This window comes from Hyperoodon ampullatus, assembly GCF_949752795.1.
Source record: "Hyperoodon ampullatus genome assembly, chromosome: 2".
Taxonomy (NCBI): Eukaryota; Metazoa; Chordata; class Mammalia; order Artiodactyla; family Ziphiidae; genus Hyperoodon; species Hyperoodon ampullatus.
In genome coordinates, this window is record NC_136915.1 from 176,592,437 (window position 1) to 176,618,794 (window position 26,358).

Genomic DNA, 26,358 nt, shown 5'->3' on the forward strand with positions numbered 1-26,358 from the left:
TCTTCATTTGTGGAGACATGGGATTTGTTTTCTGCCAGTGGACCCATTGCTGAGGTAATGTGACAATGAACATGGCTTTGAATCCTAGCCCTGCTTCCTCCTGGCCATGTGAGCTTGGGCAAGTCACTTAATCTCTCTGAGCAGCAGTTTCTTCATGTATAAAATTTGGTTGATATACCACATAGTACATAGGTGGCCTGAAGATGATAATATAGGAATTTTTATGATTACTCAACATAATTGGTGCTCAGTAATAAAAATCTACCTACAGAAACACATTTTGACATTTATCCAATTTTCTGAATTCTCAGCATTGAATTCTCAGGGTTGGTTTTTCAGTGGAAAGAGAAGGTCTGGTGAAGTCAGAACAAGACCATTTCTGTAAGGGAAGAAGAGCCTCTTTTGTCTCCAAAGTGTGCAGTCAGGCCAGCAGTGTCATGTTCTGTGTTCTCTCAGAGCAGCCTGGGAAGGTATTCCAAAGAACTACTCTTCATGTATATGTTTTCTTGTATATAATTGCAGAAATCACTTTTTGGAATGCAAAATTTCATAAAAACATGCCCTAATATCTTGGCAGTTGCTGTAGTTTTCCCTTTTAGAAAAGTCAAACCCTCTGCTTTCTGGGATGTGCTCCCTCACCTGAACTGGAGCCCACCCGCAAGGACATTGCTTAGAATGGAAGCAGCTGGGCGCTTCCTCTACATGTTGAAGTTTTCATGTACAGATGGAAGGAAGAGACAGCTCTGTCTAGTCTGGCTGATGATAACAGATGTTTTCATGAAGGATGTACACGTGAATGTCTTGAAACGTAATTCTGGTTAGGAGTCAAAAATTACATGGTTTGTTATGGAAGTTTATTTTTCATTCTTCACACACAGCAATGCAACTTGCATTGTGATCCAGTGACTAGGAGGTTTCTTTGTGGATAAATACACGGACATTAAAAAATTTGAGGGTAAGCCAGTAGCTGTCAAAATACTGGACCTCTCAGGTGTCTGGTAAACTGGGCATTCAGAAGTATAGAGTTCTGTCTCTGTCTGCTTAGAAGCATTTAGTCTTTAAGCAGAAATCTGAAAAAAAAAATCCAATATTCAAATTGTATAGTTCAAGTAAACTCACATTTTCTTTACACTAGATTTGGGGGGTTTGTTACAAATTGAATACTTTTAACTTAGATGGTTATGTGGTTATGTAACTGCATATGGAAATTATGCCTGAAGAATTTAACATTTTAAAGAGTAACTAATACGGCTTTATGGTACATATTCTTGAGAAATCACACTGGATGTTGGTATAGCATCTATTTTAGATTTTAGCAGTATTGGGGGCTGTTTTACCTGTTTTGTAGTCTAAAGTATATCAGCCAGTCTTCCTAGTGAAATCATAAGAATGGGAAGTAGAAGGAAGGAATGGTTTGTATTACTGAGGGAAAACTCAGTGCTCTAAGACTTCGTGATAAACATTTGGGTGGTTACCTTTGTTGGCAAGAAGTATATTTCAGGAAAATCACAGCACATCTCACAAGGCAGCGAGTGTTCTAGTATTTTTTCTTCATGATTCCACCTTGCCCCCTCAATGAATAAACCAAAGAGGTGAACTCCAATGTGTGTGGGGTCTGTGCCCTAAGATCAAAGAGAGGTGTTGTCAGTGGGTCCCAGATAGGACCTTTCCTTTAATAGAAGCTGCATCTGGAGGAAGGTCAGGGAGGAGGTCAAAGAAGAGGAGGTGCGCTTCTCTGCCATTGCCATGTGGGACCACCCTGTCCCAGGCCTGTTTTCCCAGGTTCTAAGGTGAGTACTTCATTCTTTTCCTACTCTGAGAGCATAAACAATTTGTACTCTTTGGTCTATATATGATGATCTGGGATTGACAAGTATTTCAAATACAGTAAAACTCCAAATTTCTGGAATTATAATCCCTTAGGCCAGTGTTTTTTTTTTTTTTTTTTTTTTTTTTTGCAGTACGCGGGCCTCTCACCATTGTGGCCTCTCCCGTTGCGGAGCACAGGCTCCGGACGCGCAGGCTCAGCGGCCATGGCTCACGGGCCCAGCCGCTCCGCGGCATGTGGGATCCTCCCGGACCGGGGCACGAACCCGTGTCCCCTGCATCGGCAGGCGGACTCTCAACCACTGCGCCACCAGGGAAGCCCTAGGCCAGTGTTTTAAAAGACAGCAAAAACAATTACAGAACGAGTCAATCTTCTAGCAAGATGGAAGAGTCGCAAGACCCTGCGCTCATCTCCTCCCATGGCCACACCATATTTATAGAGCAAATATTGACGAGAACGACCTGAAGACTAGCAGGAAAGATTTTCCACAACTCAAGATACAAAGAAGGAACCAAAAGGAGACAGGCTGGAGGGACAGAAATGCAGTATATAGGCAAGACCCGCACCCCAGGTAGGCACCTCACAGATGGGAGGATAATCACAATTGCAGAGGTTCTCCCCAAGGAGCGAGTGGTCTGAGCCCCACATCAGGCTCCCCAGCCTGGGGGTCCTGCACCAGGAAGACACGCTTCCAGAACTTCTGGCTTTGAAGGCCAGTGGGGCTGATGTATGGGAGAGCCAAAGGGCTGTAGGAAACAGACTCCTCTCTTAAAGGGCTCATGCAAAATCTCACATGCTCTGAGATCCAGCTCAGAGGCAGTAATTTGAAAGGAGCCTGGGTAAGATCCACCTGCTGATCTTGAGGAACCTCCCTGAAGGGAGGAGACAAGTGGGACTCCCCCTGGGGACGTAGATGCTGGTGGCAGCTATTTTGGAGAGCTCTCACTACCATGAGGGCTCTGGTGTTGGCAAGTGGCATTTTGGAGTCCTAGTAATAGCTTACTAGTGGTGGTGGCTTACCTGCCCACCAGCAGACTGCCCCAGGACCCAGACCCATAGGCTTGGGGCCAGTTCTGCCTACCAGTGTACCCAAAGCAGTCAGCCCCACCACAGCAGAAGGGCCCAAGTGGCCACCTAGGGTGTACCCCTAGAGAATACAGCTCTGGTGATCAGACAGGAGTGTGCTGCTGCGCCCCATAGGACATCTCCTACACAAGGCCACTTCTCTAAGAACAAGAAATGTAACCAATCTACCAAATACATAGACATTAACATGGAGAATTAAGCAAAATGAGAAGACAGAGGAATGTGTTCCAAATGAAATAACAAGACAAAACCCCAGAAAAAGAGCTAAATGACACGGAGAGACGCCATCTACCTAATAAAGAGTTCGAGCTAATGATCATAAAGAGGCTCAACAAACTTGGGATAGGAACTGATGGACACAGTAGAAATTTAACGAAGAGTTAGAAAATATAAAGGAGAGCCAAACAGAGCTGAAGAATACAATAACAAATTAAAAATACCCTAGAAGGAATCAATAGTAGATTAGATGATGCAGAGGAATGGATCAGTGAACTGGAAACAGAGTAGTGGGAAATCCCCCAAGCTGAACAGAAAAAAGAAAACAATTTTAACAAATGAGGATAGTTTAAGAGACCTCTTACATCAAATACAATATCAAGTGTACTAACATACATATTATAGGGGACACAGAAGGAGAAAAGAGAGGAAGGGGCACAGAACTTATTTGAGGAGATAGAGATAATAGCTGAAAATTTTCCTAATCTGGGAAAGGGAGCAGACATCCAGGTCTAGGAATTTACAGAGAGTCCCAAACAAGATCCACCCAAAGAGATCCACACCAAGACATATTGCAATTTTAATTGCCATATTAATGGCAAAAATTAAAGAAAGTTAAAAGTAGCAAGGAGAAAGCAACTGGTTATGTATAAGGGACCTCCCATTAGACCATCAGCTAAATTTTCAGCAGAAAAAATTGCAGTCCAGAAGGGAGTGGCACAATGTATTTAAAGCGATGATAGGAAAAAAATCGACAACCAGGAACACTAACTGGTGACGCTGTCATTCAGATTTGAAGGAGAGATCGAGAGTTTTACAGAGAAGCAAAAGCTTCTAAACATCACCACTAAACTGGCTTTACAAGAAATGTTAAAGGGACTTCTTTAAGTAGAAAGGAAAAGACCACAACTAGAAATATGAAAATTATGAATGGAAAAATCTCATTGGTAAAGGCAAACATACAGTAAAGATATTAGCGGAAGAACCACTTATAAAGCAGGTAGGAAGGTTAAAAGACAAAAGTAGTAAAATCATCTATATCCACAATGCAGCCAAAAATAAATTTAAAAATAAATAAATAAATAGCTATTTATTACTGGAAAACAAAACAAAAAAACCCCAAAGTTAGTAGAAGGAAAGAAATAAAAATCAGAGCCAAAATAAATGAATTAGAGACTAAAAAAATAGAAAAGATCAATGAAACTAAGAGCTGATTCTTTGAAAAATACCACAAAATCAATAAACCTTTAGCCACACATCAAGAAAAAACGAGAGAGGGCCCAAATAAAATCAGAAATGATAGAGAAGTTACTACTGTGAACAATTATATGCCAATGAAACGGATAACCTAGAAGAAATGTATAAATTCCTAGAAATGTACAACCTCCCAAGACTGAATCAGGAAGAAATAGAAAATATTAACAGACTGATTACCAGTAATGAAATTGAATCAGTAATCAAAACACTTCCAACAAACAAAAATCCAGGACCAGATGGCTTCACAGGATGTTAAAGAAGAGTTAACAACCATCTTTCTCAAACTCTTCCAAAAAATGGAAGAGGAAATAATGCTTTGGATCTCATTCTACCAGGCCAGCATTACCCTGAAACCAAAACCAGACAAAGATATCACAAAAAAAGAAAATTACAGGCCAATATCATTGATGAACATAGACGCAATAATCCTCAACAAAATATCAGCAAATTAAAGTCAGCAATGCATTAAAAGGATCATACACCATGATCAAGTGGGATTTATCCAAGGGATGCAAGGGTGGTTCAATATCAATCAATATATATATAGTGGACTATTACTCAGCCATAAAAAAGAATGAAATCTCGTCATTTGCAATAACATGGATTGACCTGTAGGGTGTTATGCTAAATAAGTCAGACAGAGAAAGACAAATATTGTATGACTTCACTCATATGTGGAACCTAAAAAAACAAATGAACAAACATAGCAAAATAGAAAGAGACCCACAGATATGGAGAACAAACAGATGGTTGCCAGAGGGGAGTGGGGTAGGGGTTGAAAAGAAAATAAATGTAACTATGTGAGGTAATGAATGCTAATTAGCTTATTGTGGTGGTCATTTCAGAATTCATATTTATCTGAAACCATAAGGTTGTACACCTTAAATATATACAATTTTTTGTGTCAATTATGCTTCAATAAAGTGAAAAAAAAGAGAAAAGATGAATCATGGTAAAAAAAAAAGATTTCACTGTTCAAACTTTGTCATCTACTTCTACCGTTCTGGGTACAATGATTCATTTAGGCTCTTGAAATTTTAAAAGGTTGGGAAGGGTTCTGTATCATATCTTTGAATGGTATGAAAAAGGCTAAATGAGTTTTGATAAGTAGAAAATTCAGTCGCTAGCAGCTCCAATTCTGGGTAACTCCAGTTGTGTGTTAGGAAGGCTCTTACTTCTCTGGTCAGGCAGGTCACTTGGGAGAAGGGATGAGCATAGCTGTCCTAAGCTCAACACTCCAGGCCCCTGGGCCAGCTCTTCTGCAGGTGAGCTGCAGTGTGGAACAGCCAGTGCTGTACTCACTGACATCATCTGAGCTCAACTGTGGAACACAACTGTATCTGCATTCTCAGGCAGATTCTTAACCACTGCGCCACCAGGGAAGTCCGAACACAACTGTATCTGAAGCTGCAAACTGAACTCATAGAAAACACCTTGAAATTGTCTTATTCTATAAAAGACTCTTTCTGGAGATTGCTTTGTATAATGACTTTCACTTCTCTTTAACTCTTATGTAAATCCAAAGTTTCTTATACTGCATTTGCTCTAGTACTGTCCTTTCATATAAATCTTGGAAGAAGTTAATATAATGCATTTGACAAAGTGACTTCCATTTATACTTGACTTGTATCACTTGGCCATGGCATATGGGGGTCTTTCCTCTCGAAAAACTCAAATCATAGGTAATCTGTAAATAGCTCAGATTTAACTCTCCAGAGAGCCACTCAGAATAAATGGAAGTAATCTTACTTTACTTAAATCGAAGCTGGTTCTTGGTATAAAGCAGAAATAACTGAGAACATTATTGTGAGGTTAGATTAGAGACAAATGACAAAGTTGGGAGGTCAGCACATACTCCCTTCTCACCCTCTGTGAGGCATAAGCAAAGGCACCAGCAAACACCTGCTTCTCTGCAACATTTGCATGTCCAATGGGCTGTGTAGAAGAGGTTAGGATATGGGCTATCGAGTCAGCTAGACTTGGGTTCAAGCCTTATGATCTGAGCTCTAGTGACCTTGAGAAGGCCCTTCACCCTCTTTGAACCTTAGTTTCCTGATCTATAAAATGAGGATACTTTTTGAGGATTAAATAATACAGATAAAGAGCTTAGCACAGTATCGGGCACATAGGAGATACTCAGTAAACGTTGGCTAATAAGCACCAGTGCCATCATTATCAGATAGATTGTGATCTTCTGGAGGGCAGGAGCCTTATCTTGTTCATCTCTATATTTGCACCACCTAGCACAGCACTGGACACACACACGCACACACAGGTATACGACATGATACATGTATATAATGCAAAATGATCACCACAGTAAGTCTAGTTAACATTCACACCATATATATTTATAATTTTTTCTTGCGATGAGAACTTTTAATATTTACTCTCTTAGCAATTTTCAAATATGCAATACAGTATCATTAACTATTGTCTCCATGCTGTACATTACATTGCAGGTCTTAATTTATTTTATGACTGGAAGTTTGTACTTTTTTGACCACTTTTACCCATTTCACTCACCTCCCTACCCCAGCCTCTGGCAACCACCAATCTGTTCTCTGTATCTATGAATTTTTTTTTTCTGGATTCCAAATATAAGTGAGATCACACGGTATTTGTCTTTCTCTGTATGACTTATTTCACTTAGCATAATGCCCTCAAGGTCCATCCATGTTGTTGCAAATGGCAAGATTTCCTTATTTTTTATGGGTGAATAATATTTATTCCATTGTATATTAGAGAGCAGATCCCAAGAGTTCTCATCACAAGGAAAAAAACATTTTTCTTTTGCTTTTTTTTTTTGTATCTATGGGTGTTAACTAAACTTTTTGTGGTAGTCATTTCATAATATATCTAAGTCAAAAAGTCTGAGAAAACCATAGTTCAAAAAGAGTCATGTACCAAAATGTTCATTGCAGCTCTATTTACAATAGCCAAGACATGGAAGCAACCTAAGTGTCCATCAACAGATGAATGGATAAAGAAGATGTGGCACATATATACAATGGAATATTACTCAGCCATAAAAAGAAACGAAATTGAGTTATTTGTAGTGAGGTGGATGGACCTAGAGTCTGTCATACAGAGTGAAGTAAGTCAGAAAGAGAAAAACAAATACTGCATGCTAACACATATATATGGAATCTAAAAAAAAAAACGGTCATGAACCTAGGGGCAAGACGGGAATAAAGATGCAGACCTATTAGAGAATGGACTTGAGGATATGGGCAGGGGGAAGGGTAAGCTGGGACAAAGTGAGAGAGTGGCATGGACATATATACACTACCAAACATAAAATAGACAGCTAGTGGGAAGCAGCCGCATAGCACAGGGAGATCAGCTCGGTGGTTTGTGACCACCTAGAGGGGTGGGATAGGGAGGGTGGGAGGGAGGGAGATGCAAGAGGGAAGAGATATGGGGACATATGTATAACTGATTCACTTTGTTATAAAGCAGAAACTAACACACCATTGTAAAGCAATTATACTCCAATAAAGATGTTAAAAAAAAAGTCAAATCATTGTGTTGTATACTTTAAACTTATACAGTGCTGTATGTCAATTATATCTCAGTAAAACTAGAAAAAATATTCCATTCTATGCATATATACCACATTTTCTTTATCCATTTATCCATCAGTGGACACTCAGGTTGTTTCTATATCTTAGCTATTGTAAATAATGCTGCTATAAACATGGGAATGCAGATATCTCTTAAACATAGGGTTTTTGTTTCCTTTAGGTATATTCCCAGAAGTGGAATTGCTGGATCACATGGTAGTTTTATTTTTAATTTTTTGAGGAACCTCCACATTGTTTTCCATAGTAGCTGCACCAAATTATATGCATTTAAATAAATGTTTAAGATCAACATAAGCTACAGAAGTTTTTTTTTTTTTTTTTTTTAATTTATTTATTTATATTTGCTGTGTTGTGTCTTTCTTGCTGCACAGGCTTTCTCTAGCTGCGGAGAGCGGGGGTTACTCTTCATTGCGGTGCGTGGGCTTCTCATTGTGGTGGCTTCTCTTGTTGTGGCTTATTTGCTCTGCGGCATGTGGGATTTTCCCGGACCAGGGCTCGAACCCATGTCCCCTTCATTGGCAGGCAGATTCTTAACCACTGCGCCACCAGGGAAGCCCGCTACAGAAGTTTTAAAAGATCTAAATAAATATTCATGATTGAAAGTCTCAGTATTGCTAAGGTATCAATTCTCCAAAAATCAAGACAACTTTAAGGAAAAAGAGAAAAGTTGGAAGACTTTAGACTACCAGATATTAAGAATTACTATAAGCTACAGTAATTAAAAGAGTGTGGTGCTGGCACAAAGATAGGCAAATAAATCAATGGAACAAAATTGAGACTCAAGAAATGGTCCCAGGCATATAAAATTACTTGATCTGTGACAAAGATGAAGTAGGGTAAGGATGACCATTTCAATAAAAAGGAAAAGGTGCCAAGTCAATACTTGGATACTCATATGGAAAAAATGACTTTTGACCGCACCTCATTACACACAAACTCAATTCTATGTGGGTCATAAGCCTAAATGTGAAAGGTAAAGCAATATAGCTTCTAGAAGATAACATAGGAGAATACTTTCATGACCCTGAGATAGGCAAATATTTCTTAAAAAGGACACTCAAAAATAGTAACCCCCAAAGGAAAGATGGATATACTGGATTTTATTAAAACAGAGAAAAGACATTGTAAACAAAGTAAAAAGGAAAGCCACACACTGGCAGAAGAAACTTCTGATACATATATCCATATATATATCTGAGAAAAGACTTATGTCCAGAATATATAAAGAACTTCTGTAAATCAGTAACAAAAAGACAGCCCAATTAAAACGTGGGCAAAAGACTCAAACAGGAATTTCACAAGAGAGGATATTCACATGTCAATAAGCATATTAAATGGTGTTCAACTTCATTAGTCACCAAGGAAAAGCAAATTAATACCATGAAGAGATATCAATACATACCCACCAGAATGACAAAAATTAAAAGATAAACAATACCAAATGTTGGCAAGGATGTGGACTAATCTTACACATTACTGATAGGTCTGTAGATTGGTACAATCACTTTCAAAAATGATTTGGTAGTATCTACACTTAAGCTAAATATATGACCCTCAATTTAATTCCCAGGTATATATTCAAGAGAAATGAGTATTTGTGTCCATCAAAAGACATATACAATAATGTTAAAGCACATTTAATCAATAATAGTTCTAAACAGAAAACAACCCTAATGTCCATCAGTCAGAGTACAGATAAGTTGTGGAACATTAACACACTAGAATACTACAGAGTGATGAAAAAGAGTAATTACTATATGCAAAATAAGGATGAACCTCACAGATGTAATGTTGAGCAAAAGAAACTAGACAAAAGAGTACATGCTGCATGATCCCTTTTATAGAAAGTTCAAGATAGGAAAAGTAATTGATGATGATAAAAGCCGGAATAGTGATTACCTTTGAGGAGGGCATTAACTAGGACGGGATGTGAGGGAGCCTTCTGAGGTGGTGACTGACAGTAGTCTTATAGCTCGATCTGAGTAGCTGAGTGGAATACTTAAGATTCGTGACCTTTACTCTGTTTATGTTATACCTCAGTGAAAACAAGCAAAAAGAAACTAGTAAAAGAGCAATAAACCCGAAGAAAGCAGAAGGAACTAAAAAGATAAACAGGTTAAAAAAGGGAAAGCAAACGAACAAAACACCATTAGAGTTAATTAATAAAGGCAAAATTTGGTTTATTTGAAAAAGTAAATGAAATAGACAAACTTGGCCAGTTTATATTAGAAAAAAAAAAAAACAGATGAGGAAAAGGATGTATAATAAAGAATGGCTAGCCTATGTCCCTGGTTCCTGGAAGGCGACCTCTAAACCCTTGGAATTTGTTATTCATGGTGGGCTCCTGGGACTACCCCTGAAGGTTTATGCTAATGAGGTGATTGTTGGTGGTCCCTGGATAGTTTATGCTAATGAGATGACTCAGGGTGGGGGTTGGCTATGCCAGAAAGAGCCACTGTAACATTAGAGGTTTGTGACATGGAGCCAAATGATAGCAGCCCAACCTCTGGGGATGAGAGAAGACTGAAGATTGGACTCAGCCATGTGAGGCAGTGATTCAATCAAACATGGCTACATAATGAAACCCCAATCGAAAACTGAACACTGAACAACCCAGGTGAGCTTCCTGGCTTGGCAATACTCCATACACACCTAGCTACACCTCGATACCAGGAGGATAACACATCCCTGAAGATGTGGAAGCTTTGTACTTGGAACCCTCCCAGTCCTAGATTCTGCCCTATGTGTCTCTTCCTTTGGCTGGTTCTGATTTGTATCCTTTTGCTGTAATAAAACTGTAATTGTGACACTTTCCTGAAGCTCTATGAGTCTTTCTAACAAATTATTAAGCCTAAGGTGGTTTTTCATTTGGTGTGAGGAGCCTTGGACAGAATTAGTTTTAGACAACTGTGCCCTTAACCTCAAGTTTGGCTAACCCCAGGTAGAGGACAAAGAGTAATTTGGAGGGCATTAAAAATCCTATTCACAAGGGAACCCCCCTACACTGTTGATGGGAATGTAATTTGGTGCAGTCACTATGGAGGACAGTACAGAGGTTACTTAAAAAGCTAAAAATAGAGCTATTATATGATCCAGCAATCCCACTCCTGGGCATATATCTGGAGAAAACCATACTTCGAAAAGATACATGCACCCCAACGTTCATAGCAGCACTATTTACAATAGCCAAGACATGGAAGCAACCTAAACGTCCATCAACAGGAATGGATAAAGAAGATGTGGTACATATATACAATGGAATATTACTCAGCCATAAAAAAGAATGAAATAATGTCATTTGCAGCAACATGGATGGACCTAGAGATTATCATACTAAGTGAAGTAAGACAGAGAAAGACAAATATCGCATGATATCACGTATATGTGGAATCTAAAAAAAATGATACAAATGAATGTATTTACAAAACAGAAACAGACTCACAGACTTAGAAAGCAAATTTATGGTTACCAAAGGGGAAAGGTGGGGGGTGGCATAAATTAGGAGGTTGTGATGAACATATATACACTACTGTATATAAAATAAATAATCAACAAGGACCTACTGTATACCACAGGGAACTCTACTCAATACTCTGTAATAACCTATATGGGAAAAGAATTTGAAAAAGAATAGATATATGTATATGTATAACTAAATCACTTTGCTGTACACCTGACACTAACACATTGTAAATCAACGCTATTCCAATATAAAATAAAAATTTAAAAAATCCTATTCGCAATAGCAACAATTATAAACCACTTAGGAAAAAATCTAACAAGAATTTTCTAAGACCAATGTCACGAAAACAAAACTTACTAAAGAATACAAATGACCTAAGTAAATGGAAAGAGAAACCATGTTTCTATTTGGGTTGGCCAAAAAGTTCCTTTGGTTTTTTAAGTAAAAATAAAAGACATATTTTTCATTTTTATCAAGAACTTTATTGAACAGCGTATTCACCGTTTTGTTCCACTACCTTCTGCCATCTTTCAGGCAACTTCATAATTCCATCTTCCCAAAACTTTTTATCTTTTTGAGCAAAGAACTGTTCCAGGTGCCTTTTATAGTCTTCCAGGGAATTGAAATTATTTCCATTAAGAGAATTTGTAAAGACCGAAATAAACGGAAATCCCAACGTGCAATGTCTGGTGAATAGGGAGGATGAATCAGAACTTCCCAGCCAAGCTGTAACAGTTTTTGCCTGGTCATCAAACAAACATGAGGTCTTGCATTATCCTGATGGAAGACTATGCGTTTTCTGTTGACTAATTCTGGACGCTTTTTGCCAAGTGTTGCTTTCACTTGGTCTCATTGGGAGCAGTACTTGTTGGAATTAATCGTTTGGTTTTCCGGAAGGAGCTCCTGATAGAGGACTCCCTTCCAATACCAGCATATACACAACATCACCTTCTTTGGATGAAGACCGGCCTTTGCTGTGGTTGGTGGTGTTCATTTCGCTTGCCCTATGATCTCTTCTGTTCCACATTATTGTACAGTATCCACTTTTTATAGCCCATCACAATTTGTTTTGAAAATTGAACGTTTGCGTTACGTTTAAATAGAGAATCGCATGTGGAAATATGGTCAAGAAGGTTTTTTTCGCTTATGTGGAACCCAAACAATCAAAGTGATTAACATAGCCAAGCTGGTGCAAATGATCTTCAGCGCTTGATTTGGATATTTTGAGTATGTTGGCTCTCTCCCGCGTGGTATAACGTTGATTGTTCTCAATTAATGTTTCGATTTTATGGCTATCAACTGGTCTACCCGACCGTGGAGCATTGTCCGGCGAGAAATCTCCAGCACGAAACTTTGCAAACCACTTTGCCACATTTGATCAGTCACAGCACCTTCTCCATACACTGCACAAATCTTTTTTTGCGTTTCAGCTGTGTTTTAACCTTTCTTGAAATAATAAAGCATAACAGGCCAAAAATGTTGTTTTTTTTCTTCCATCCTCGATATTAAAATGGCTACTAAAAATTCACCAATTTTGGTGTTTTTTTTAAAAATGCACCCTGATATGACAGCTGTCAAAATACAATCTAACAAAATTAAGTGCTACTAGAGCCATCTTACAGAAAAAAACAAACTTTTTGGCCAACTCGATATTGGAAAAACTCAATTTTAAAAAGATAGTAATTCTTTCCCAGATTTATAGGTAAATGTAATGTAAGCTGATCAAAATCCCAACAGGTTGTTTGAAAAAGTGAAATGTGGTTGGCCTATTCTCAAATTCACCTAGAAGAGAAACAGGTACAAAAGTCAAGATAGTTTTAAAAGGGAACAATGAGTTCATGGATTGGATGAACACCGATGCCAGTACGACCCAAAGTGATCTACAGATTCAACACAGTCTCTATCAAAATCCCAATGATGTGTTTTGTAGAAACAGAGAAATCCATCTTAGAAATTCATATGGAATCTCAAGAGTAACTGAATAAACAAAGTAATATTGAAGAACAAAGTTTGAGGTCTTACACTTGCTGATTCCAAAGCTTATTACAAAGCTACACTAATCAAAATAGTGTGCAACTAGCACAAAGACAGACAATAGAACAATGGAACAGAATGAGAATGAACCCAGAAATAAACATGTATATGCTCAAATGATTTGCAACAAAGGTGCCAAGATATTCAATGGGGAAAGGGCAGCCTCTTCAACAAACGGTGTTGGTTAAATTGGATATCAGTGTACAATATGGACTGTTACCTTACACTATACACAAAAGTTTACTCACAATGGATCAAAGACCTAAACTGATGAGCTAAAACTATACAACTCTTAGAAGACAACATAGGGGAAAACCTTTATGACATTGGATTTGTTAATTATTTCTTGGTTATGGCACCAAAAGTATAGACAACAACAAGAAAAAATAGATAAATTGGGCTACCTCAAAATTAATAACTTTTATACATCAAAGGACACTATCAACAGAGTGAATTGGCAACCCACAGAATGGGAGAAAATATTTGCAACTCATATATCTGATAAGGAATTAACATCCAGAATATATAAGGAACTCGTACAATTCAACAATAACCAAGAAATCCTGATTAAAAATGGGCTGAGGACTTGAAGAGATATTTCTCCAAAGAAAATATACAAATGGCCAATAAACACATGAAAAGATTTCAATACCACTAGTCATTAGGGAAATGTAAATCAAAAGCACAATGAGATACCACTTTACATCTTTTGGGATGGCTACTATCAAGAGCCAGAAAATAACAAGTATTGGTGAGGATGTGGAGAAATTAGAACGCTGTGCACTGTTGGTGGGAATGTAAAATGGTGCAGCCACTATGGAAAAGAGTATGGCATTTCCTCAAAAAATTTAACAGAATTACCATATGATCCAACAGTTCCACTCCTAGACATCTACCCAAAAGAACTGAAACAGGGACTCAAACAGATATTTGCATACCCATGTTCATAGCAGCACTGTTCACAATGGCCAAAAGATGGAAATGACTCAAGTGTCTATGGACAGATGAACAAAATGTGGTGTTATGGACTGAATATTTATACCCCCCCACCCCCGCCAATTCGTATGTTGAAGCCCTAACACCCAGTGTAGCTGTATTTAGAGATGGGGCCTCTAAAGAGGTAATTAAAGTCACGTGGATGGGGGTCTTGATCCAATAGGATTGATGTCCTTACAAGAAGAGACATCAGAGAGATTGCTCCCTCTCTCCACACATGCACACCAAGGAAAGGTCATGTGAGGACATAGCTAGAAGGCAGCTGTCTGCAAGCCAGGAAGTGTTCCGCAACAAGAGAAGCCACTGCAATGAGAAGCCCGCGCACTGCAACAAAGAGTAGCCTCTGCTCGCCACAACTAGAGAAAGCCCGTGTGCAGCAATGAAGACCCAGCCCAGCCAAAACAAAACAAAACAAAAAAAGAAGTAGTTAAAATAGTAAATTTTATGTTATGTATATTTTACCACAATAAAAAATAGTAAAAATATAATAAAAATTTGATTAAAAAAAAAGGAAAAACGAGGACTGACTTGCTCTACCAAGTCTCCACATATAACTTTACAGCTTCTAGACATGTGTGAGGTTGATCCTGGAATAGAGAAATAGATGCCTAGAACAGACTGGAGTTCAGTAAACAACAACAATGGCCTTCAAATCAGTGGGGCAATGGTGGGAGTGACTGGGCTGGGAGTGGCCTTGGGCATCGGGCTGTCTGCACACTCACACTCCCCGCCTAAACTGCCTCTGTTCATAATCAGCACGTTGCCCAGTGCCCTGAGTTTCATTGCAGGCTGGCTGGGGGTGTCTCCTTGAACCTAACTGAACTCTGGAATGAGTAGGCTGCTGGGTGGCAGGCAGTTCAGCTGAGCCACCCTCAGGAGAGGTTTGCCCCACTGGTTTGAAATACCACCTTCAAATCCCAACCTAGCAGCATTCAGTCTTCACTTATGTCAGGGGAGAGTTATAAAGTTCATTTATTGTACTTATTTAAATCTTTTATTCATTTAATTTCTTTATAATTCTTTCCAACCCCCTAGAAGAAGAGTGGGAGAGATGGCATTTGATGGCATTTGGATTTCATGGGGACTGCGCCATGCTCTAGTGCCTAGTATAGGGCGGGGCACGTGGTAAGTGAGGAACAAAGTTTTGTTGAGGGACTGATTGATGGATTGATTGAATGAACGAATGATTACTCTTTCCAACCTTTGAAGTACTTACTCCAGTACCTAAAGGCTCTCCTGACTATGTTGAGTTTCTTCTGGATGATTATGGAGAACTCCTCATCTTTCATGTCAGTGGTGTCAGAGATCACATGATGGGTAAAAGTCAGGGCATCTGTAGAGATTCCTTGGGACCTTCCATAGTCTTGAAGCACAGCAATAAGAAAGGCTTTGGAGAAAAACATACACCAAGTTCCTGGTGAGTCTCAGGGATTTAGGGGTTGTGCACATCCCAATGTTTCCCTTGGGGATTAGCAACACTGATATCTCATGGGAAGGGAAGAGTGGAGAAGCAAGAGTAAGGAAATGCAGGAGGTGGGTGTGAGACTGGGCTGGGTGGGAGGAGAGTGTAAATCCAGCTGCCTCGCTCGGGCCTTGGTGGTATCAGTCTGGCCAGCAGCATGAGCTTCCTGGGGAACTCAGGTTCTTTTGTAGGACCAGTGCCCCTCCCATATTCAGTATGGGTGTAGAGGGGCTATGGGTCCTGGGACCTCACTCACTTTTGACCCAATCTTGGCAACAATCATAGTACCTCATCTTCCTGGCAACAAACATGGGTCCCAGGGGCAAGGCCAAGACCCAAGTGTGTCACAGCCTTTCTCAAAATGACACATGGGTATTGGGAAAAGGAAGGCTCTTTTTCCTCTGGAGTTGCTAAACTGCTTGTGGCCATTTATTCCCTTGGTTGCGTGGAGAAAGGCTATGTACAGCAGCAAAAAACCCAAAACCAAAACAAACAAACAAAAATGAGACCAAGATGTAGTGGAAACAGAGCTAAGATATGAGGAGGCAGGCTGAGAGTGACATGGAGGATGACTGACTACCTGAATCCAGCCATGCCTGAAGCCAGACCCCCTTGGCTTCCTTTCCACTTATATGCACCGATAACTTGCCCTCTTTTGCTTAAGTGAGTTTGGATTACATTCTGTAGTTTGATATCAAGATACCTAACACAACTCTTAACTGTTCTCCTTGACATCAGTTCCTCTTTCCCTTGTTTAATCCATTCTGCATAAATTGCCAGTTGAGTAACTCCATTCTACTTTTTTTTTTTTTGGCCGCCCCGCACGGCATGCCGGATCTTGGTTCCTCGACCTGGGATCGAACCTGTGCCTCCTGCAGTGGAAGCATGGAATCTTAAACACTGGACAGCCAGGGAAGTCCCTCCAGACTACTTCTTGATCAAGTAATGCTGCTGCCTAGAAGCCACCACACCAGTGCACACTGAGTAAATTTTAGTTTCCTTAACTGGGTAATTAGCACCCTGCCTGATTGGCATATCTTCTCTACTCTGATGCTACCGAAATACCCACTAAGACAGTGAACCTGACTTAGTGTCTTTGCTCAGCCATCTGCCTTAGATGATCTTTCTCAAATTTCCCTACAATTCTTCAAGGCCCAAGAATCTATCTCTATTGGCCCAGAGAGAAGTGACCTCTGTGCCCCTCTCAGAAGGCTAAAGGCTCCAGGAGACAAGACCTGGGTTTTGGCCACCTCTGTGCCTGTGGCAGCAGCTGCCACACTGCAGTCCTGTCTGGGTGCTCAGTGACTCCTGGCTGCACTGTCTCTGTCCAGGCAGACATACGTCCTGAGCTCCAGGCCTGTAGAACCAACTGTTTACTGGACATGGTGTTGGTGTTCTCCAAACATCTCAAACTTGACATGACTCCCATTGATCAGTTTGCTCCTCTGAGTTCCCTATTTCAGTCAACGACATCAGCCTCCACCCAGCTTTCCAAGCCAGAAACCTGGAGTCATGCTTAGCTTCTCCCTCCCTCTCACCCCATCCTCTCAAACGTGGAGTCCAGCTGGTTCTGCTTCCTAAATGTCCTTCTAGTCAACGACTTCTCTTCGACTCCACCACCGCTGTCCACACCCATGTCACCACCAACTCTTGACTGGAGAATAAAGCAGATGCCCAAGTGACCAGAACCCAGACTCCAGTCCCGAGCTTCTCCAGTCCACCCTCGCCCTTCTTCCATGCTGCAGCCATCAGACCATGGGCCCCTTGCCTAGAGCGTGGCAGCGGTTCCCATTGCCGCTGGAGGGATGCTCCCTGGGGGCTGGCCTGCGCTCATCTCTCCAGCTTCATCCTAACCATTCTCCCTTTGTCGGTCTTTGGCTCTGGTCATGATGCACATTTGGTTTCTCTAATGTGCTTTGTTCCTCTCTCACCTCTGGGCCTTTGAATGGTATTCTCTCTAATAAAAATACAATTCCCAGTTTAGTGCAGTGGTTAAACATGTGAATTTCCAAGTCAGACAGGCTAAGTTCACATCTTGGCTCAGTCCCTTAGTAGCTGTGTGACTTTGGACAAATTACTTAACTTCTCTCTGCCAAGGTTTTCTTGTCTGAAAATAGGGATAATAATAGTAACAACACCATAAGATTGTCACGAGAATTGAATGACTTAATATACCCAAAGTCCTTAGAAGAGTGCCTGGCACCCGGTAAGTACTCTACAGTAAGTACTAAGGGTGTTAATTACTCTCCTCTTATTCGGTCCTGACCTGGATAATGCTTAACTGGTAACAAGCTTCAAGTCTCTTCTTAGAAGTTATTTCCTTAGTGGCCTTCCCTGACCCTTAGTTCTGGTCTCCCTGTTTCAGGCTCCAAGAGTATTCATCTATTCTTATATTCATTCAGAAAGTCATTTGCTCTTTCTTCAAATGTTGAATATTTATTGAGAAGTTTTCCGGTGGTGAGGGCTGCATTAGGTGCTTGAAATACAATAGGGAGTAAAAACAGACCTGGTTCCTGCCTTCATGGAGCTTACAGTCTAGTGCTGCCCCTTTACAACACCCATTATACCCCGACCACACATTATTGTAACAGGCTCTAGCTGGATATCTGCTGGACGTTTGTGCCAAGCTGGTGGGGCCTAGGACCCAGCAAACATTTATTTATTAATTCTTATTAAATGAATAAACGAATGAAGTGGCTGGAGCACGGAATCAATCCCTTGGGTAGGTGCCCATCTCCAGGAGTCCACTCTTAAAATGTAGGTGCCTTTGGGAGGAATCTAGTGTTGTTGGTCTCTGACCTCATAGAATTAACGGCATAGAGATGAGAAAGTGAGACACCTGCTGGGGTGCAGGTGAGGTCTGACAAGGATGTGGGTTTACTTTGGTTCATGAGGAGATGGGGTGAGGGAGGGATGTGGCTGGGGAGGGAGAAGAGAGACTGCTCTAGTGCATGCAAGACGTCCTGGTACCTGTTGGGGGGTGGGTAGGGATGTCATAGGGGCCTCTAATCCTAGAGGGGAGGAAGACATGGGGGAGTGCTGGTGGAGGAACTGGAGACAGACTTGTCTGGACCAGGTGTCTCTGGTCCTGGTTCTCATGCTCACCTTGTGGAAAGAAGAAAGCTGGGAGCCAATATCTTGCAGGAAATCCTTCAAAGAACTCATTCTTTTGATCAGTGGGGTATTGGGGGTTTTGGCTAGGTGATGAGCTGGACTGCTTCCAAGCTGTGACAAGTCTCATATACCTATTGGAAGGCAGACCACAGGTTGGTGTAGTTAAGGGCATAATAATTGCACATTTTCAGATGATCTGAGCAATTTCTTCCAGCCTCTCCTAGATTCCTCCTTTTCTTTTCATCTCAAGCTCTCCCCCTTCTCTGGACCCTAGTCCTGTACTTTAATGAAAACCAGCTATGGCTTTAAAGCTTTTGAGACCACAAAGCAAGCACTGGAACACATTGGATTTGGGTAATAAGGGATGTTGTTATTACAGGAGGAATCCTGGCTGGGCCTTGTGGAATCCTGTGGATTGGTTTTGAGTTACTGCCTTCAAACAGTAACACTTACTTATTGTTCAGTGGTGTAAGAGACAGTTGGGTACAGACTTTGGAACTAGATTTTCTGTGTTCAAATCTCAATACTTCCACTTTCTAGCTGTGAAACCTTGGGCAAGTTACTCCATGCTTTTGTATCTCAGTTTCCTCATCTCTAAAATGAGGATGATAAATAATAGTACCTACTTCACATCATAGGGTTACTATGAGAATTGAGTCAATATGAGTAAAAGCACTTTGAAAAGTGTTTGACACCCTGTGAGGTACTCCTTAAGTGTGAACCACTCTCATGCCTTTCAAATTATTTGTATTATGTATTAAGTACACTTAAAAATTGCATGTGACTATTTTTTATTTCTTTTCACATTTCTTCCTGCTAGTGTCACAAGCATAATAGAAAGAGGAATGTACCAGGTTTTGTTTCTACCTCTGTCTCTTAGGGCAGAGTGACCTTGGAAGAAACTCTCAACTTCTTAGGTCTCCATTTCTTCCTTCTAAACTGAAGATAAGAATCCCTCCTTTGCTTAAATTCACATGTTGCTATGAGAACCCAAAGAGGCCAAGCATGTGAAATTATGCTGTAAAACCATTAAGCTGAAAACAAAAATGAAGAAGAAATGTAAAGCAGCTTTCATACATATGGGCAATGTATTGCAGTGTAAGCCACTTTGGCCCAGGTATTAAAGAAATTCAGCCTCTGGATGAGATCATTAACCCAGGAACTTAGGGGTTTACTTGACTTGTAGGCATGTTTCTGTTGGGATTTAGAAACAGGCACATAATTTTTAAAAGATTTGTCGTTGGGATCATTAAGAACATATCTGCAAACTTTGGTGACAGACTTAATTGCCAGGGATAAATAACTTGGCAAGAGGATGCTGTTTTCCAACTGAAAGTACTTAATGAGAAATCTGAAGACTAATACCAAGGCAAATCAGCATAATCTTAAAATTGCTTTGGATAAAACACTTGCAAGTTTCCATCCTGGCTAGTCTTTTATCATTTTTCTCAAGTTCTTTAATCCATCTTCTTTCCTGCCACCCCTCTTCCTACCCACCTCTTTCCCCTTATCTGGGAAGATTACCTTCACAGGCCATTAAGTATAAGTAATCTCAACTTTCTGGCCTTCCCCTATACAAAATTCTATAAATCTCCATCCATTGTCTCTTTTTTCCCCTCTTTTCCTTCCAGTTCTGAGTCAAGTTGATTCCTGCCCCTGTGCTCTGCATAGTTCTTTTGGAGTATTTTTTCTTTTCTGTAGCTTCAGCTTCCCATTTTCCATCCCTTTGTTTATTAACACTCTTCTATCTTAAATACATAAACTACATAACACTTAATCTTACTTGTTTGATTCTCAAAAAAATAGCAAACTAAATTCAAGAATACATTAAAAGGATCATAAACAGTGATCAAGTGGGATTCACCCCTGGGATGTGAGGATGGCTAAACATATGAAAAAAAAAATGTGATATACCACAATATAAGAATGAAGGATAAAAATCCTATGATCACTTCAATAGATGCACAAAAAGCATTTGACAAAATTCAACATCTTTTCATGATAAAAACTCTCAATATTTGTTTGTCTGTTGATGGGCATTTAGGTTGCTTCCATGACCTGGCTATTGTAAATAGTGCTGCAATGAACATTGGGGTGCATGTGTCTTTTTGAATTATGGTTTTCTCTGGGTATATGCCCAGGAGTGGGATTGCTGGGTTATATGGTAATTCTATTTTTAGTTTTTTAAGGAAACGAATGGATAAAGAAGATGTGGTACATATATACAATGGAATATTATTCAGCCATAAAAAGGAATGAAATTGGGTCATTTGTAGAGACGTGGATGGACCTAGAGACTGTCATACAGAGTGAAGTAAGTTGGAAAGAGAAAAACAAATATTGTATATTAATACATATATGTGGAATCTAGAAAAATGGTACAGATGAACTGGTTTGCAAGGCAGAAATAGAGACACAGATGTAGAGAACAAAAGTATGCACACCAAAGGGGGAAAGCGGGGTGGTGGTGGTGGTGGTGGTGGTGGGATGAATTGCGAGATTGGGATTGACATATATAGACTAATATGTATAAAATAGATAACTAACAAGAACCTGCTGTATAAATAAAATAAAATAAAATAAAAATTTAAAAAGAAACCTCTCAACAAATTATGTATAGAAGGAATGTTCCTCAGCATAATAAAGGCCATATATGGCAAGCCTGTAGCTAACATCATACTCAATGGTGAAAATCTAAAAGCCTTTCCTCTAAGATCAGGAATAAGACAAAGACTCCCACCTTCACCATTTCTATTCAACATAGTACTAGAAGTCACAGTCATAGCAATTAGGTAAGAAAAAGAAATAAAGTCATCCAAATTGGAAAGGAAGAAGTAAAATTGTCTCTGTTTGCAGATGACATAATCTTATATGTAGAAAATCCTAAAGATCCCACCAAAAAATTGTTAGAATAAATGAATTCAGTAAATTTGCAAAATACAAAATTAACATACAGAAATCAGTTGCATTTCTATACAGTAACAACAAACTATCTGAATGAGAAATTAAGAAAGCAATCCCATTTACAATAGCATCGAAAATGATAAAATACTTAGAAATAAATTTAACTAAGGAAATGATAGACCGGTACACTGAAAAGTATAAGACACTGATGAAAGAGCTTGAAGAAATAAATGGAAAGTTTTGTGAAAATGTCCATACTACCCAAAGTGATCTGCAGATTCAATGCAACCCTGATAAAAATTCCAATGGCAGTTTTTACAGAAATAGAAAAAGCTATCCTAAAATTTGTATGAAACCACAAAAGACCTTTAATAGCCAAAGGAATTCCGAGAAAGAAGAACAAAGCTGGAGGCATAACACCTTCTGATTTCAAGCTATATTACAAAGATGTAGTAATAAAAACAGTATGGTACTGGCATAAAAAGTCATATAGAATAGAGAGCCCAGATATAAACCCAGGTATATACAGTCAACTAATTTTTTTTTACTTTCTTTTTTGACTGCACCGCATGGCATGTGGGATCTTAGTCCCCTGACCAGGGATCAAACCCACGCCCCCTGCATTGGAAGTTCAGTCTTAACCAATGGAGCACTAGGGAAGTTCCCATAGTCAGTCATCTAATTTTTGACAAGGGCACCAAGAGCATGAAATGGGAAAAGGATAGTCACTTCAGTAAATAATGTTGAGAAAACTGGACATCTACATGCAAAAGAATGAAACCAGACTCACAAAAATTCAGCTGAAATGGATCAAAGACTTAAATGTAAGGCCTGAAACCATAAAACTCATAGAAGAAAACATATGGAAAAAATCCTTGATTTTGGTCTTGGCAGTGATTTCTTGGATAAGACACCAAAAGCAGAGGCAACAAAAGCTAAGATAAACAAGTGGAACTATGTTAAAGAGCTTCTTCACAGTAAGGGAAACAATCAATAAACTGAAAAGTCAGCCTACAGAATTGGAGGAAACATTTGCAAACTGTCTATCAGATAAGGAGTTAATATACAAAGTATATAAGGCACTCATACAACCCAACAGCAAAACAAACAAACAAACAATCTGATTAAAAAATGGGCAAAGGACCTGAAATTTTCCCAAAGAAGACACACAAATGGCCAACGATACATGGTACATGAAAAGGTGTTCAGTATCACTAATCATCAGGGAAATGCAAATAAAAGCCACAATGAGATATTACCTTACACCTGTTAGGATGGCTATTATCAAAAAGACAAGAGATAACAAATCTTGGTGAGGATGTGGAGAAAAGGGAACCCTTAAAAACTGTTGGTGGGAATGTATATGGTAGAGCCATTATGGAAAACAGAATGGTGGCTCCTCAAAAAATTAAAAACTGTACTCCCATATGATCCAGCAATCTGACTGCTGTAAATGTGAAGGAATTGAAATTAGTATCTTGAAGAGATTATGTGCGATTCCATGCTCATTGCAGTGTTATCCACAATAGCCAAGATATGGAAACAATCTAAATGTCCTTTGATAGATGAATGGCTAAAGCAAGTGTCATATATACATGCAATCAAATATTATTCAGCCATAAAAAAGAAGGAAATCCTGCCATTTGTGACAACATGGATGGATTTGGAGGATATTATGCTAAGTGAAATAAGCCAGGCAGAGAAAGACAAATACTGTATGTATCATTTACATGTGGAATCTAAAAATAAAAAAGCCTATTTTACAGAAATAGAATAGAATGGTGGTTGCCAGAAGCAGGGGGGGGGAAATGGGGTAATGTGGGTCAAAGGGTACAAATTTTCAGTTATAAGAAGAATAACTTTTGAGGATCTAAAGCACAGTGACTATAGTTAATAATATGGTATTTTATACTTGAAAGTTGCTGAGAGCAGATCTTAAGCATTCTCACCACCATAAAAAAAAAGTTAACTATGTTAACTATGTGAGGTGATGGATGTGTTAGTTATCTTGATCTTGGTAATCATTCTACAATGTATAACAAATCATCATGTTGTACACTTTAAATATATACAACTGTAATTGTCAATTTTTCCTCAATAAAATTAAAAAAAAACCCTACTTGTTTGTTGCAAGGGAGGCAAAAAAAAAAAAAAAAAAAAAGACCCCTTTTAGCTCTCTAGGTTTGATCTTCTTTAGTCAGGCTTCTTGAAGAAGTTCATTGACTCCTGTCTCCTCTTCCCATTGCCTGCCAAACCTACTGTCATTTGGTGTCTTTGTTTGAAGTCATCAATGACCTTCTACTTTCCGTATTCATGATCCCACCCTATACTTGTCCCTCCCACTTGTCTTATTTGTATTCTCTGCAGCTTTTGACTAAGTTGGTTACTTCCTCCTCCTCTCTTGCCTTGGCTTCTGTGTCCACATTCAATCTTAATTTTCTCTTGAATTCTCTACTTCTTAGGTCTCATTCCTTCACTCCTCTTTTCCTTCCCTTCCCTCCTTTTAAGGTGGTGTTGCCTAGAACTCCTTCAGCCTTCTTCTCTCCCTACGTTATATTCTGTCTCTCAGATCTAATCCACAGCTGTGGTTTCCACTACTTTGTCTAGGTTGATGATGCCAAAATCTTGCTTTGCATTCTTATCCATTTTCTCTTGGATAGCTTCACTTGGAAGCCCCTCTAGCTCCTCGAGATGTTTCATGTCCAAAACAGGATGTCAGAATCTGCCCTCAAACAGCCTCTGTTTCTGCTTGTTTTGTCTCTGAATGTCACTACTGCCCAATTGTCCAAGCCAGACATTTCTCCCTGGCTAACTTCACCTCTTGCTTTTCAGTCAGGTATGCCTTCACCTCAGCCACATGTAACTACACTTAGAAGATTCCAACTGGGTCATATTCTCCCAACTTATCTTTGAACTCATGTGACTCCCAGCCCTTTCACTAATTAGCTTTCTTAGTAAGTCATGAAGCCTCTTTGCTCCTCAGTTTCCATATCTGTAAAATAAGGGTATTTGAGTAGAGGATCCCCAAGATCCTTTCAAGCTCTGAAGTCTTACGATTCTAAGTGTGTGAAGCTTGCAGACACAACATCTCAATTTTCATCACAGTTTGCATTCAGTGTTTAAGTATTATAATTGTCATTGCTTTCTCTAAACTCTATGTTTTCTACCATAGGTTTTTAAAATAGCTTTATTGAGATATAATTCACAAACCATGCAATTTATTCATCAGGATTTTGTCCATTCTTCAGGAATATTTGAGTTGCTTCCATCTTTTGGCTATTACGAGTAATGTTGCTGTGAACAATCATGACAAGTTTTTGTGTGCGTACATGTTTTAACTTCTCTTGGGAATATACCTAGGATTGGAACTGCTGGGTCAAATGGCAATTCTATGTTTCACTATTTGAGGAACTTAGAGACTATTTTCCCAAGTAGCTACATCATTTTATCATGAGCAGTATATGAGGGTTCCAATGTCTCTGTATCCCTGCAATGTTTATTATTATCTGCATTTTTGATTCTATCCATCCTAGTGGGTGTGAAATTAGATCTCATTGTGGTTTTGATTTGCTTTTCCCTAACGATGAATGATGTTGAGCATCTTTCCATGTGTCTGCACACATTTTGGTTACAAATAAATTTTAGCAAGTAGGCAAATTCACAAAGATGTAATTCATGAATAATGAGGATTGACTGTGTGTGTGACTGTGTGTGTGTGATTTCATCATTTGTAAGCATTATCCCGCTGATGCTTGTAGCTGTAGTTCCTTTACTTTCACTACTTGTATAGTCTAATGTATGAATATACCATGTATTTTTCCATCGTATTGTGGATGACACATTGAGTTGTCTCCAGCATTTTACCATTATAGATAACGATGTTCTGAATATTTTTGTACATGTCTATTGATACTCATGTGCAGGGGTTTACACACTTTTTATGTAGTTGAGATAATACTGTATATGCCATTTTGAATTTTTAAAAAATTCTTTAGTCACAAAACAATATAACAAGCATCTCTCCCTCCTCTGCAATTGTGGAAGTTATGTGATTTGTTTCAATTGTTTTAGTGGTTACCCTAAAAATTACAGCATGCATACTTAATTTGTAAAAGTCTATGGGTTATTATTACTTTTAACTTCCTTCCTTAAAACCTAAAAAGTCCATACTCCCCAACCCTGGCTCATACGGTACTGTTGACTGTTTTTATTCTTGGTCTTTCCATTTCAAAACATTCAATATTCTATTCTTCTTTAAAAAAGAATCCCACTGGACATTAACATTGCTGTTGTTTTTTATTTTTGTCAGAATTTATTTACCACCTCATTTACCACTTTTTTCTCCTCTTCATTCCTTCTCACATCTCAGAGTTTCCCCCTCATCTCTTTCCTCCTGCCTAATGGAAATGAG

General features: G+C 39.2%; 1 long non-coding RNA gene across 2 annotated transcripts in view; it reads left to right on the plus strand.

Moving 5' to 3' along the window:
* The first annotated feature begins 1,635 nt into the window (after window positions 1-1,635).
* LOC307048609 overlaps window positions 1,636-26,358 on the plus strand; it is a 29,816-nt gene continuing 5,093 nt past the window's right edge. Inside the window, exons 1-4 of one of the 2 annotated variants that reach the window (XR_013810715.1) lie at window positions 1,636-1,790; window positions 15,503-15,592; window positions 16,808-16,913; window positions 21,224-21,357. This is a non-coding gene — a long non-coding RNA (uncharacterized lncRNA). Of the gene's footprint in view, window positions 1,791-15,487; window positions 15,593-16,807; window positions 16,914-21,223; window positions 21,358-26,358 lie in introns of those variants that run through there. The other variant, XR_013810716.1, reaches the window with a different exon arrangement.